General features: G+C 45.6%; 1 protein-coding gene across 1 annotated transcript in view; it reads left to right on the top strand.

The window, feature by feature from the left end:
* Positions 1-362: 362 nt before the first annotated feature.
* ADD2 (adducin 2) overlaps positions 363-10,842 on the top strand; it is an 85,388-nt gene continuing 74,908 nt past the window's right edge. Inside the window, exon 1 of the mRNA XM_016202612.2 lies at positions 363-462. The gene's annotated coding sequence lies outside the window, so the exon portion shown is untranslated. The remainder of the gene's footprint in view (positions 463-10,842) is intronic.

Here is a 10,842-nt window from a genome sequence, read left to right as displayed (position 1 = left end):
GGCAGCGGCAGCGCGGGGCGGCGGGCACGGCGGGCGGGGCACTGCAGCACCCGCCCCGGGCGCCCGGCCGCGGCCGCTGGAGGGGGCGCTGTGGGCACCGCGAGCGTCCTTTTGTCAGCGCGCACGGCCGCGAGGGCGCTCATTTCCTCCCGGCCTCGTGCGGGAAATGGACTTAATTCTGACGGCTGGGCTGTGAGGGACGAGCGGGAACGGGCGCCTTTTGTCCAGGAGGGGCGGCCTCGGCGGCCCGAATCCCAGCGACGCCAGAAGCGGCACTGCTGGTGGGATTCCACGGCGGCTCCGACGGGCGCGGGGCTGCGGGATGGGGAGGGGACGCTGCTCTGCAGATTAGCGGGGCGCATTTATTAAGCGGATCCACAAGAGAGAGAAAAATAAGCAACGAAACCAAACCAACAGCAGCCTACGGTGGAATCCAAAGATGGATAAAAAGCCGCGCAGAAGGTAAGCCGCTCTCCCGCGCAGGGCGCCGCGGGCTTGCCTGGGTTTTGTGTGTTTTAGTGGAATTTGAGACCCTGCAGCATCCTCGCGCCGGGCGGGAGCCGGCTGGTCCGCCCGGGGAGCGCCTGCGGGGAGCGCGTCTGCGCCGCAGCCCTTCCCCGCCGCTGTTTTATGCCTCAAGGTTTCTGTTGATGATGGAGCATCGGAGGTTCTTGGGGAAGCGGGGCTGCCAGGCGCCGGCCTGTGCGCGGGGACAGCGGGACCTGCTCCCCTAGAGTGCAGCGCCTGACAGGTGGGGGCTCTCTTCTCCCCCGGGGGCGGGTGCTAGCCTCGCTCTGCCGCCTCCCCTCCCGCCCCTTCCCGCCGGGCCGCCGCCCTGCGGGGTAGCCGTGCGGGGCGCGCTCCCCGGGCCTCGCCGGCTCCCGAGCGCCGCGCTCCGCAGCTGCGGGGAGCAGGTGTGGCGTCTGCAGCCGCCTGCATTTGCAGCGGGTCCTGATGGGCTTGGATTTTTATGCGACTCCAGCACTTTGCGGGGGCAAAGACCACTATCCCCGTGGAGGTCTTGCCAGTCTGCACATCTCTTAGCTTCCATCTCCCCTCCCCGCTCTCCCTCCGCTTCTCCTGCCCTCCCGCGCCCGGGCGGAGGCCCCCCGCGGTCCCCGAGGCCCCCGCCTGCCTGTTTTGAAACAGCGACCGCGGCCTACCAGGTGCTGGGGGAGGGTGGCAGGGGCGGCTGCTTTGGGATGCTGCTCAGGCGCCCGGTCTAGCCTATTGTCTTGCCTTTACCCCCCCCCCCTTCCTTTTCTTGTCTAATCTCCACCCCTGCCGACCTACCCCCCCCCCCCCCAGGAGAGGGGAGAGAAAGAAAAGAACCCCAGCCCACACCCTATCAAATTTTTTTAAAAATTGTCATTTATCTGTGACACATGATTATTACCCGTCTGTTTCTTTACACCCACTCTCCCCTCCTCTTTGCAGTTTGTCATCTAAAATTCAACTGGCTCAAACGGCCCTTATAAATAACAGAAATCAAATCTGTTTCTGAAATGAACATTTTGTGTTTTGTGAATAACCTCAAAAGAGAGGAGCAGATGATTGGAGGGGGCAGACTCCCGTCCTTTCACTGCTGGCCTGTGGGTCCAGCTGAGATATTTAACTTGGGCAGTAAGGGGTGTCCTCATGAGTGGGATTTGAAAATGATATTTCATTTTAAGGGAAAAATAGTTGGTCATCATTTGAAGTGAAAGTGCTTTAAATGAATAGGACCAGAGAAGGTTAACTGAAGTTTCAGGCGTGCAAGCCATCTGCCCACTAGCATATGAAAAATAAATTTCAGAGATTTTTAAAAAGGGGTTAGACCATTTAATATGTTCACTTTATAATGTTGTACCTTCATTCCACAACGTGATCAGACATTTCTCAATGCCTGTGGACCAGGATCTTGCCCGACGCCCAACCCCGATAGGGTACAGTGAAAGCAAACTTCTCAGTATTAGTAGGCGGTCAATACATTTTGGAGCACCGCTAACAATAAATCATTCTTTGATCCAAAATCCATAACATTTCTGTAGCAAGTCCTGTGCTTTTTCTTGTCTACCAAATTGCTTAGCCCTGTTAGATCTGTACTTGACACAAACACACTACACAACATGTAGTTTCTAGGCTTGGGCTGAATTTGCTCTAAATATTAGTATAGTGCTGGAATTAGCAAACCTCACTTGTTTTTAAGAGTTTCAGGTGATTAAATGTGTTTGTTGGCAGAAAGTTCAATGTTAAGTTTTTAAATATATGAAAAAAAGACTAGTAAATATATTTATTCCCTCCACAGGGATTTAAAACAGTTTACAGGAATTTATAAATTTTAAGAAGGCAGACTAACTAAGAAGTAGATGGGAAAGGAAAACAGGAAAGTAAGGGAGGAGACATAAAATAGTATTAAGAATGAGACTAATACAAACATACAAGCATAAGACCCTCTACACCTTTCATGAGGGGAAAACAAATCCAGCTCTCAACTTTCTAGTAGCTCATGCATAAAGGGCAATTGACCAGCCCATGACTCATATCTTTTATTTATTTGTTGACTCATCACTCACCTGTTCACTCAACAAACATTCAGTGAGGACCTACTATGTGCCATGTCCTGTGAACCCAAGAAATAGACATTCATGAAGAAATCTCTGCAATGAATATATAATTACAAATTGTGTTAAGAACTGTGCAGGAAAAGCACAAACACAAAACATCACATGTCCAGAACATAAAAACACAAAATATAAACTTCTTAAGGGAAACACAATATATATATATTTTTTATTGGGGTAACACTGGTTAATGAAATTATATAGGTTTCAGGTGCACAATTCTACAACACATCCTCTGTACACTGTATTATGTGTTCACCAACCCAAGTCAAGTCTCCTTCCATCAATTCTTGACTCTAAGATTAGAAAGAAATTTTTTTCAAATATAATACTGTGTTTGGAATGATGTCTTCAATCATGTCCTTGTCAGACACAAGGTTGGGTTGCCTTCAGCTGTTTTTTATAGTGTCCTTCTATATAAGCTCATGATATCACATGATGTACAGGTCTCTCAGACCCCTGGGGTTCTAAGGATATATGTCTTTTGAGGGATCTGTGTCTTTAAAATTAGTGGCTCAGCGGTTGAACAACGACCTAGGATCCAGGCGATTAGGGTTCGATTCCTGGTCAGGGTACATGCCCAGGTTGCAGGCACGAACCCTAGTCAGGGGCATGCAGGAGGCAGCCGATCAATGACTTTCTCATCATTGATGTTTCTATCTCTCTCTCTCCCTCTCCTTTCCTCTCTCTGAAATCAGTAAAGATATATTTTAAAATTAGTGGTTTCATTTCAATGATAGTCTTAAGTAATGAATAGCAAAAATGTGTTCATGTTGATGGCCAGCCCCAAACCAATGCAGGGCCTAACCCTCTGTATCTTCCCGTGTAAGCCAGGGGTGGGCCTGGTGCTCGGGTCACAGCGTGGATGAGGGGAGGGGAATTGAAACAGGAGCATGTGGAGAGAGAGGTGAGTCCACATAGGGCACAGGCTTGCTCCTGGCGACCAGTGCTGCATTGGCAAGGAATATAGCTCTCATGCCAGACCTACCAGCATATGGACTGAGTCTCAGCAATTTATTAGCAGCAGGTGTTGTAGTAAAAATGCAATGAAAAAGTTGCTGTTGCTGGTTTTAGCACTAATTGGATTAGATCCCTGTTTAATGCAAGTTAGTAACTCTCCGATAATCCAAAGCAAGGATATAGGTAATTGGGTGCAATGGTTAAGGGGAGCCAGACTGCCTGACTTCAAACCCACTTTTCTACTTACTAGCTGTGAGACTTTGGGTGAGTTAGTCGGCCTCTCTGTTCCTCAGTTTCTTCTTATGATAATATGTGGATAAATATGTGGTATTGATTTCATAGTGATATTGTGAGGATTAGAGGTATTACATGTGAAACACTTGGAGCATATAGTAAGGTTAAATAAATGTTAGAGATTATTACTATTTTTATTGGTATGAAATGGCACCTCATTTACGTGGGCACTCCAGGATTATTTTGATAGTATACTCTTAAATCAGACGCATTGTGATGTTATTAATATTGTTTTGCACGGCATGCTTTATGGGTTGTCTGCATTTGGATTGTTGAAATCAAAATTCAGAAAATGATAATATACAGTACTAGACCTGAGACTACATCCTTCTATTGCTAAACCCAAAATGGTGTTTTAGTTTCAGCAAAACAATATTATCTGTTGCAGTGAATTTATTTTATTAATTTGACATTTTAAAGTTTGATAGTTGTATTTACTTGCATCTTTGTTTTGCCATTTTAGCTATGTAAAAGCTATAAAGTTGCCCTAGCTGGTTTCCTCAGTGGTTAGAGCATTGGCCCAAGGACTGAAGGGTCCCAGGTTCCATTCCGACCAAGGGCATGAACCTTGGTTGCAGGCTCGATCCCTGGCCCCAATCGGAGTGTGTGCAGGAAGCAACCAGTCAATGTACGCTCACATCGATGTTTCTCTCTCTCTCTCTCTCTCTCTCTCCCTTTTACTCTCTCTGAAAAGCAATGGAAAAAGTATCCTTGGGTGATGATTTAAAAAAAAAGCTATAAAGTATAAGTGTTTAGAAGTGGCCTTTATGAGTATAATATTTAAGTTACATTTTAGTAAAAGTGACTTGGATCAACCCTGGGCCCATGAGAAAACTTTTTCTTTCAAAAGGGATTTCTAAGCAGTTTAGGCATTTTAAACTGTGTACAAGGACAGACCCATGATTCTTGGGATAGAATTTTGAATCTCTAGAAGAGAAATTGCAGCCCCAATAATTGACTCCATATACCTTGACTACCATAGTTTTAGCCTGAAAGAATTTTAAGGCAGTAATACCAAAACCTGCCTCTGTCTTCAGCAAGATAAACTACACATGAAAGGTTAGCCAATGTTATGAAATGAGGAGAAAAGAAAAGTCTAATTCTCTGTGGAGTACAATGTTCAGCTGTATGGATTAATACATGTTTATGGATCATATTGTTCAAATCTATTTTAAAATTTTCTTGTACCTAAGTGATCTGTCAAAGATTGTAAGAATATGTTAGTCTTCCATTATAATCATGGTTTTGGTAGCTTTCCTTTTGACATATACATATCATAGACACACACACACACGCACACACAGTTATATTTGATGCTGTGTCACTAGGGCCCTGATTGCCCAGGACTGGTGGGTTTCCTGGGATGAGGAACTTTCAGTGCTAAAAGCAAGACAGTGCCAGGCAAAGCAAGACCAAGACAGATTCATTTTAGTTTTAGAGAACAGGGAGAGGACAATGGGCCCAGATTCTTTAAGGACTCTTCAGAAGATATGGTACACATGGTACCAACCAACATCAGCCAGCCCATGATTCAACAAGGCCCCCTCCTGGGCAGAAGCAATGATGTTCTCCCAGTTGAGTCCTAGAATATTCCTCAGGCTCACTGCACCAGGCCTGGATGGATTGTGACGTTGTGGCGTTGTCGGAAAGTAGGAGGGCTCTAGGAACTTTATCAGCACCTTCCACCTTGAGTGTCTGGACCCCAATTCTGGACATGTGCTGAGGGAGCCCCCAGTAAAGTGGGGCTTAAACATAGCCAGTTTCAAGCCAGGTCAGTTCTGATCACCCCAGGAATTGCAGCTAAAAATAAAGATTCATAAATACATAAATAAATGCCACTTGGCCCAACAGTAAATATTCCTAATGTATTTGATGTGACACAGAACCTCACCCGCAAGCAACCCAGGCAAGACCTAGAAGCCAGGGAGTTTAGGATGTGGTTGCCAGAAAACAGCTTTCAGTGCCCCAGGTGATACCTGGAACGGCATTTCCTAGGCCCCTCCTCGAGGTGGCTGGGAAAACTCACCTAGACAAGTAGAAAATCCCTCTGGCTTCTAGGAGTGGCAGCTCTAAGGACCATTTGACACCCTCCCCAGCATCCCCCTACACACATACAGAAAACTGATTGGACCGGCATGGGCCTGTGAAGACTTGGAATCTTAGGGCTGGTGCCATATCAGGCCAAACAGGGGAGGGGGACAGGGTGAAGAGAGTATAAAAAAAAAGGACCCCCCCCCCCCCCCCCCCCCCCCCCCCCCGCCCAGCAAACCAAAAACAGATGTGAGCAAAACTTCCCTGGCCAATTTAGAGAAGAATCCCCTGGCTCCCTTGAGGTGGCCACAGTGGTTCCAGTTCTAGCAGCTTCCTTGCCCATAGACTTTGGTCCCTATGTTGACGAGGCTGCCCTCTGTTCTGCCTGGGCCAGTTCTGTTACCCCCCGAGCCTCCCGCTTCTCCTCTGACATTGAGCCTCACCCCCCTCCATCCATCCACAGCGACCCTTCTAGAAAAATACCCAATCTCCTCATTCCCCTGCCCTCGGGATGAAGCCCAAACTCCTCACCTACTCTACTGCTCACTTGGTCTTTCCTCACAAGAACCACCATCTTTCTGGACATGAACCCCCCTTCCTCATCGGCTTCCACACCTTCCACAGGCTCTTTTCTTCACCATATACACCCTCCTCCCACTTTCTGTCTGCAAGTTGATTCTTCAAGGAAGCCCACCAAATAGACAAACCACTGGCAAGCCTAATTCAGATTTTAAAAATTTAGCAATACTAGATGTCAGATGTGGAACAAAGGGGAGAAGAGGTTTGAGATCATGACACTGCATTATTGTACCCCAACATATGTGAAAACCTGATGAAATGGACAATTTTCGATGAAAATGTGAAGTCCCCGTATTTACTCCAGAAATCAAATATCGTGTGATGGGAAGAACTGATGTCGCAAAGATGTCAACTCCTCACGGATCCTGCCCTGTGGGTGGCAGCCTTCCTAGTAACTAGAAGCGAAGCAGATTTGTTCCCATTTTTGTGTTCCTTTGGTAATTAACCTTGAAAGGGTAGCTAAATGCTCCTGCCGAATTGTGACTCAGTTTACTGAAGGGAAAGGCAATACACGTGCATTCAAGTGTCATTTGTGGATTGTTTTCCTTGAAGAACAAATGAAGTTATTAAACTTTGAAATGCACGGGGCCTTAATGAAGACAGGATTTCCTTTAACAACCGACATGATGTTCCGCCCATATGATTTTATTGGAATGAATTTCTTCGTGTTTGCTTTCCTGGCTCAGCATGGAGGCCCAAGAAGAATCTCTTGACTTTTACTTTTAAAAATCTGTGGCGAAAAGACACCAGGAAGGTGAGGGCGGGTTCAGTCTTTCCTCCTCTACTGTGTCAGATGGCAGAGCATCCACACTGAGTATCTCAGCATTCCTGTATTTAGCGTTTCCCCTCCTTCCCTCTCAGCACCATGTTTCTCTTAGAACCTTCCAACACCCTCATTTGTGTCCTAAATTAGCTACATCTGTTGCCATAGTTATGCAGGATCCAGCTTAACCCATTCCGCGCTGTTCCAATAGCACTGTGCGAGAGACTCCCTTGCTCGTATTTCATAAAACATACCATTATTTTTCTTTATTCTCCTGTCCCCATATGATGTGTGCAGTTACTAAATCAAATAGGGCTGAGGGGCTGCCCCACCCCAAATCCTTTATCCACAGGCAAACCACTTTTAGTTGTGTTTTCTATTCTGCTATAGTTCCCTCTGTATCTCAAAATATCATGCAGATGGCACTGCTGTTTTGAATTTATCAACTTCGATCATCATCTAGTGACTTTTTGCCATGAAAGTCAAGGATGTAGCTCATTTACACCTCACATCTCCTCACCACCTTCCATCCCTGCTACTCCAGGCAATGCATTTATTAAAACCAGATTTTTCATTCCGAGGACTGTTGATTGGGTCATTTAACTCTCGACTCTGTAAGATACGGTGGTTACCACCACCTCTCCTTGCCTGCTGCCCCCTTCCCTCTAGCTGAACATTTACTTTTGCGTTATCAAAATTGATAAAATATTAATTCTGTTGCAAAGCCGTAGTTGGTTTTCAAGATTTGTCTCTAAGGGAATTCTAAAAGCTGAAAACTCTTAAAGTGTACTTTCTCTGACAGGGTTGATATTGTTTACTGCACAATAAGTAACGGGCTAGGATTTCATATCCTTCTCAGGGGGCTCCACTATCTCATCCCCTGGGCCACTAGGTGAAAAATGCTCCCAGGGTGAAGTTCCAGTGGATCCTGTTTCGCTGGGGAGCACCAGCACCATCTCAGCTGTGCTAGTTCACAGTGTGGGCAGCTTCTCTAGGAAGACCCATCCGTGATGAAGTTGGTAAATTCAGGACCAGCAGCGTATGCAGACTATTTTCAGATATAGATACAGAGGTGACGGCCGCTGAGCGCTTGGCTGTGGAGCACTGTATGTGGAGGTAGGAGAGGGAGTGGGAAGGTTCTGCTGCTCCGCAGAGACCTGCAATTTGTGCCCTATGTTCAGTCTCCTTATTTCCTGTCCTCCACAATCCCTGCCATTTTAGAGTCTGGGACATCTTTAGGGCTCTGCCAGACAGGTCACCTGCCTCCTTGGCTCCTGAATCCTCTGCCTGAAATCTAGGCAGAGGCTTCGAACATTCATCTCCAGCTCCTCATCTGGTTTTTGTCCACGAGAAACTTATTGAAATCTCTCCTGTGGTAAAGAACTACTTTAATTTGCTATTGTGAGATTATATATTTGTACTCCTTATGATCAATTTAATGGGGACTAAGGAGAGAATGAAACATGGGGACAGGTGGGTTAGGCCTGCCATCTTGAATTAGAAGCCAAGGACATTAATTTTTAATCAAGTTCTGCACAGTAGTGATAAAACAAACTACTGGCATGGCCATGATTTAAATGCAAACACTGTGAAGTTTGCTTTTCTTTGTTATGAAAATAACTATCAACTCAAGTCCAGTATCCTCTCCCAGCTAGAGAAGTCCGGAAAGATTGAAACAGTCTCTATCCCACTCAACGATGGACTTTTAGTTTCCATACGATTCTAATAAGCTCAGTTGTGTCTCTTCAGAGACTGCAGGGAGGTGGAAGAGGCAAGTTAGAAAGACGGCCTGGGCTGATAGTCTAAAAGAGGTTGGCAGAAAAATGAGAATTCACTGAAGATGAAAACTGCTCCTGGGGACCTGGGCCACAGTTATTGCCCAACTGCTGCAGAAGATCATTTGTCAGAGTTGCCAATGCTTGGTTGAGGCCTAGAATGTAAGGACCTCACAGAGAAAGTAAGTGAGCTAACAGAGTGTGTCCTCGTGGTGGGGGCAGGGTGGGGCTGCCTTTTTTTTTTTTTTAACCTGAATGGAAGGAGGGATCTGAGGGTGCCAAAGGCTCTTTGTTTAGAAAGCAAATCTGTGCAAGAAATTTCATTTGCCTCCGTGTTTCCATCTAATTTGGAGATTATTGCTTCATTTTTCAGCCTTAGTGATCATCGTTAAGACGGAGACAGTTTTGGGATCCTGCTATATATATCTTCACTCTGTTAAAGTCGCAGGCTGTAAAACCGTTGTCGGCTTTGAAGCCTGTACTTGTTATATTTAGCTCTGAACTGAAGATCTGTCAAGATTAGGATGTCAAAGAATTTTTAAAATCTCCTTTTAAAAGTCTATTATGCTTATGGATGAAATGCTATAATATCTAGGATTTGTCTCAAAATCATCTTTTTTATTGAGGGATAAGTAGGATTGGAGGTGAATTAAGATAAGGCCATAAGTTGATAATTATTGAGTTGGGTATTACTATCTATCACCTAAACTGGCACTTTTTAGAGTGAAAGGAGGTGCCATTAACAATTACATGGAGCAACAGGCATAACCTGGACTCTCTTGGGCAAACTGAAGTCTGCTCTGAAGCTAGGTGGTGGGTACTTGGGGTACATTATAGTATGCTCTCTAACTTCATATACTTTCAAATTTTTCCATAATTAAAAAATGTCTTCTGTTTTGTTCTGTTTACTGTAAGTTTTATTAAAACTGAAGCTTTTCCTCTTAACCATGATGTTAAACATTAGCCAACTTCAAACCCCAAATGAAAATAGCTGGAGAATATTGTCAAAGGACAAATCTGCGAGGTTGATTTAGAATGATGGGACAAAAACTCACAGTTTCCTCAACTGGGACACCCGCGGAGCAATGCTTAATTAAGTCGGCAATGTTATAAAGCAGGGCTATAGCTGTAGTTATGCAAAGAAACCTTGTTTTTATTGTTGGGAATTGGGATCATCAGGATTTTACAGAAAGATCTGTAAAATAAGGAGCCGGCCAAGAAAGCAGGGCTTCTGTTAGCACAGCAAGTCCCCAGGCTGATCCGAAACTATCTTGGTGTCTCTCCTCTTTGAAGTCCATTGCCTTTTACCTGCTAAAATATTTTTTCAGTTAGTCAGATTAAGAGGCGAAGGTCTCGATTCTCACATTGTAATTCCCACTGTCCCTCACCACACAGTTTAGTGATGCTTTTGCTGCCGTACTTGCGAGGTGGTGGGGGCGAGGCTCTTAGACAAGGCAACGAGGGTGGTCTGTGCCTTTCAGGATGTCAGTCATTTGGATTCTGCCACTCAGAGGGCTCGGGGTGGCTATCGATTTGGAGTAAGGTCCTTTGCGCCTTACTCAAGGAGGAGCTTAGGTGGATCATGGCCCAGCTCCCAGATGGCACCTTGAAAGGAGCCTGGGATCCCCAGGGAAGGCACTGAATCATACAGGGTCCTTTAAGACCTGTAGGATCAGAAACCAGGCTTTTCAAAATGATTTCTTCTTATGCTGTTTGTGTTGCTGGTATATTTACTATTGTGTCCCCCCAGTATTATGCAGAAGGTCATTTTTTAACAGCCTTATATAAAAACCATGCAGTGACCACAGCTGGAGCCTGGGTCCTCTGCATAGACACA

The sequence above is a fragment of the Miniopterus natalensis genome, chromosome 13 (genome assembly GCF_054644295.1).
Source record: "Miniopterus natalensis isolate mMinNat1 chromosome 13, mMinNat1.hap1, whole genome shotgun sequence".
NCBI classification, from domain to species: Eukaryota; Metazoa; Chordata; class Mammalia; order Chiroptera; family Miniopteridae; genus Miniopterus; species Miniopterus natalensis.
Note: the sequence above shows the minus strand (reverse complement) of the source record. Positions and strands in the feature narration are given on the sequence as shown.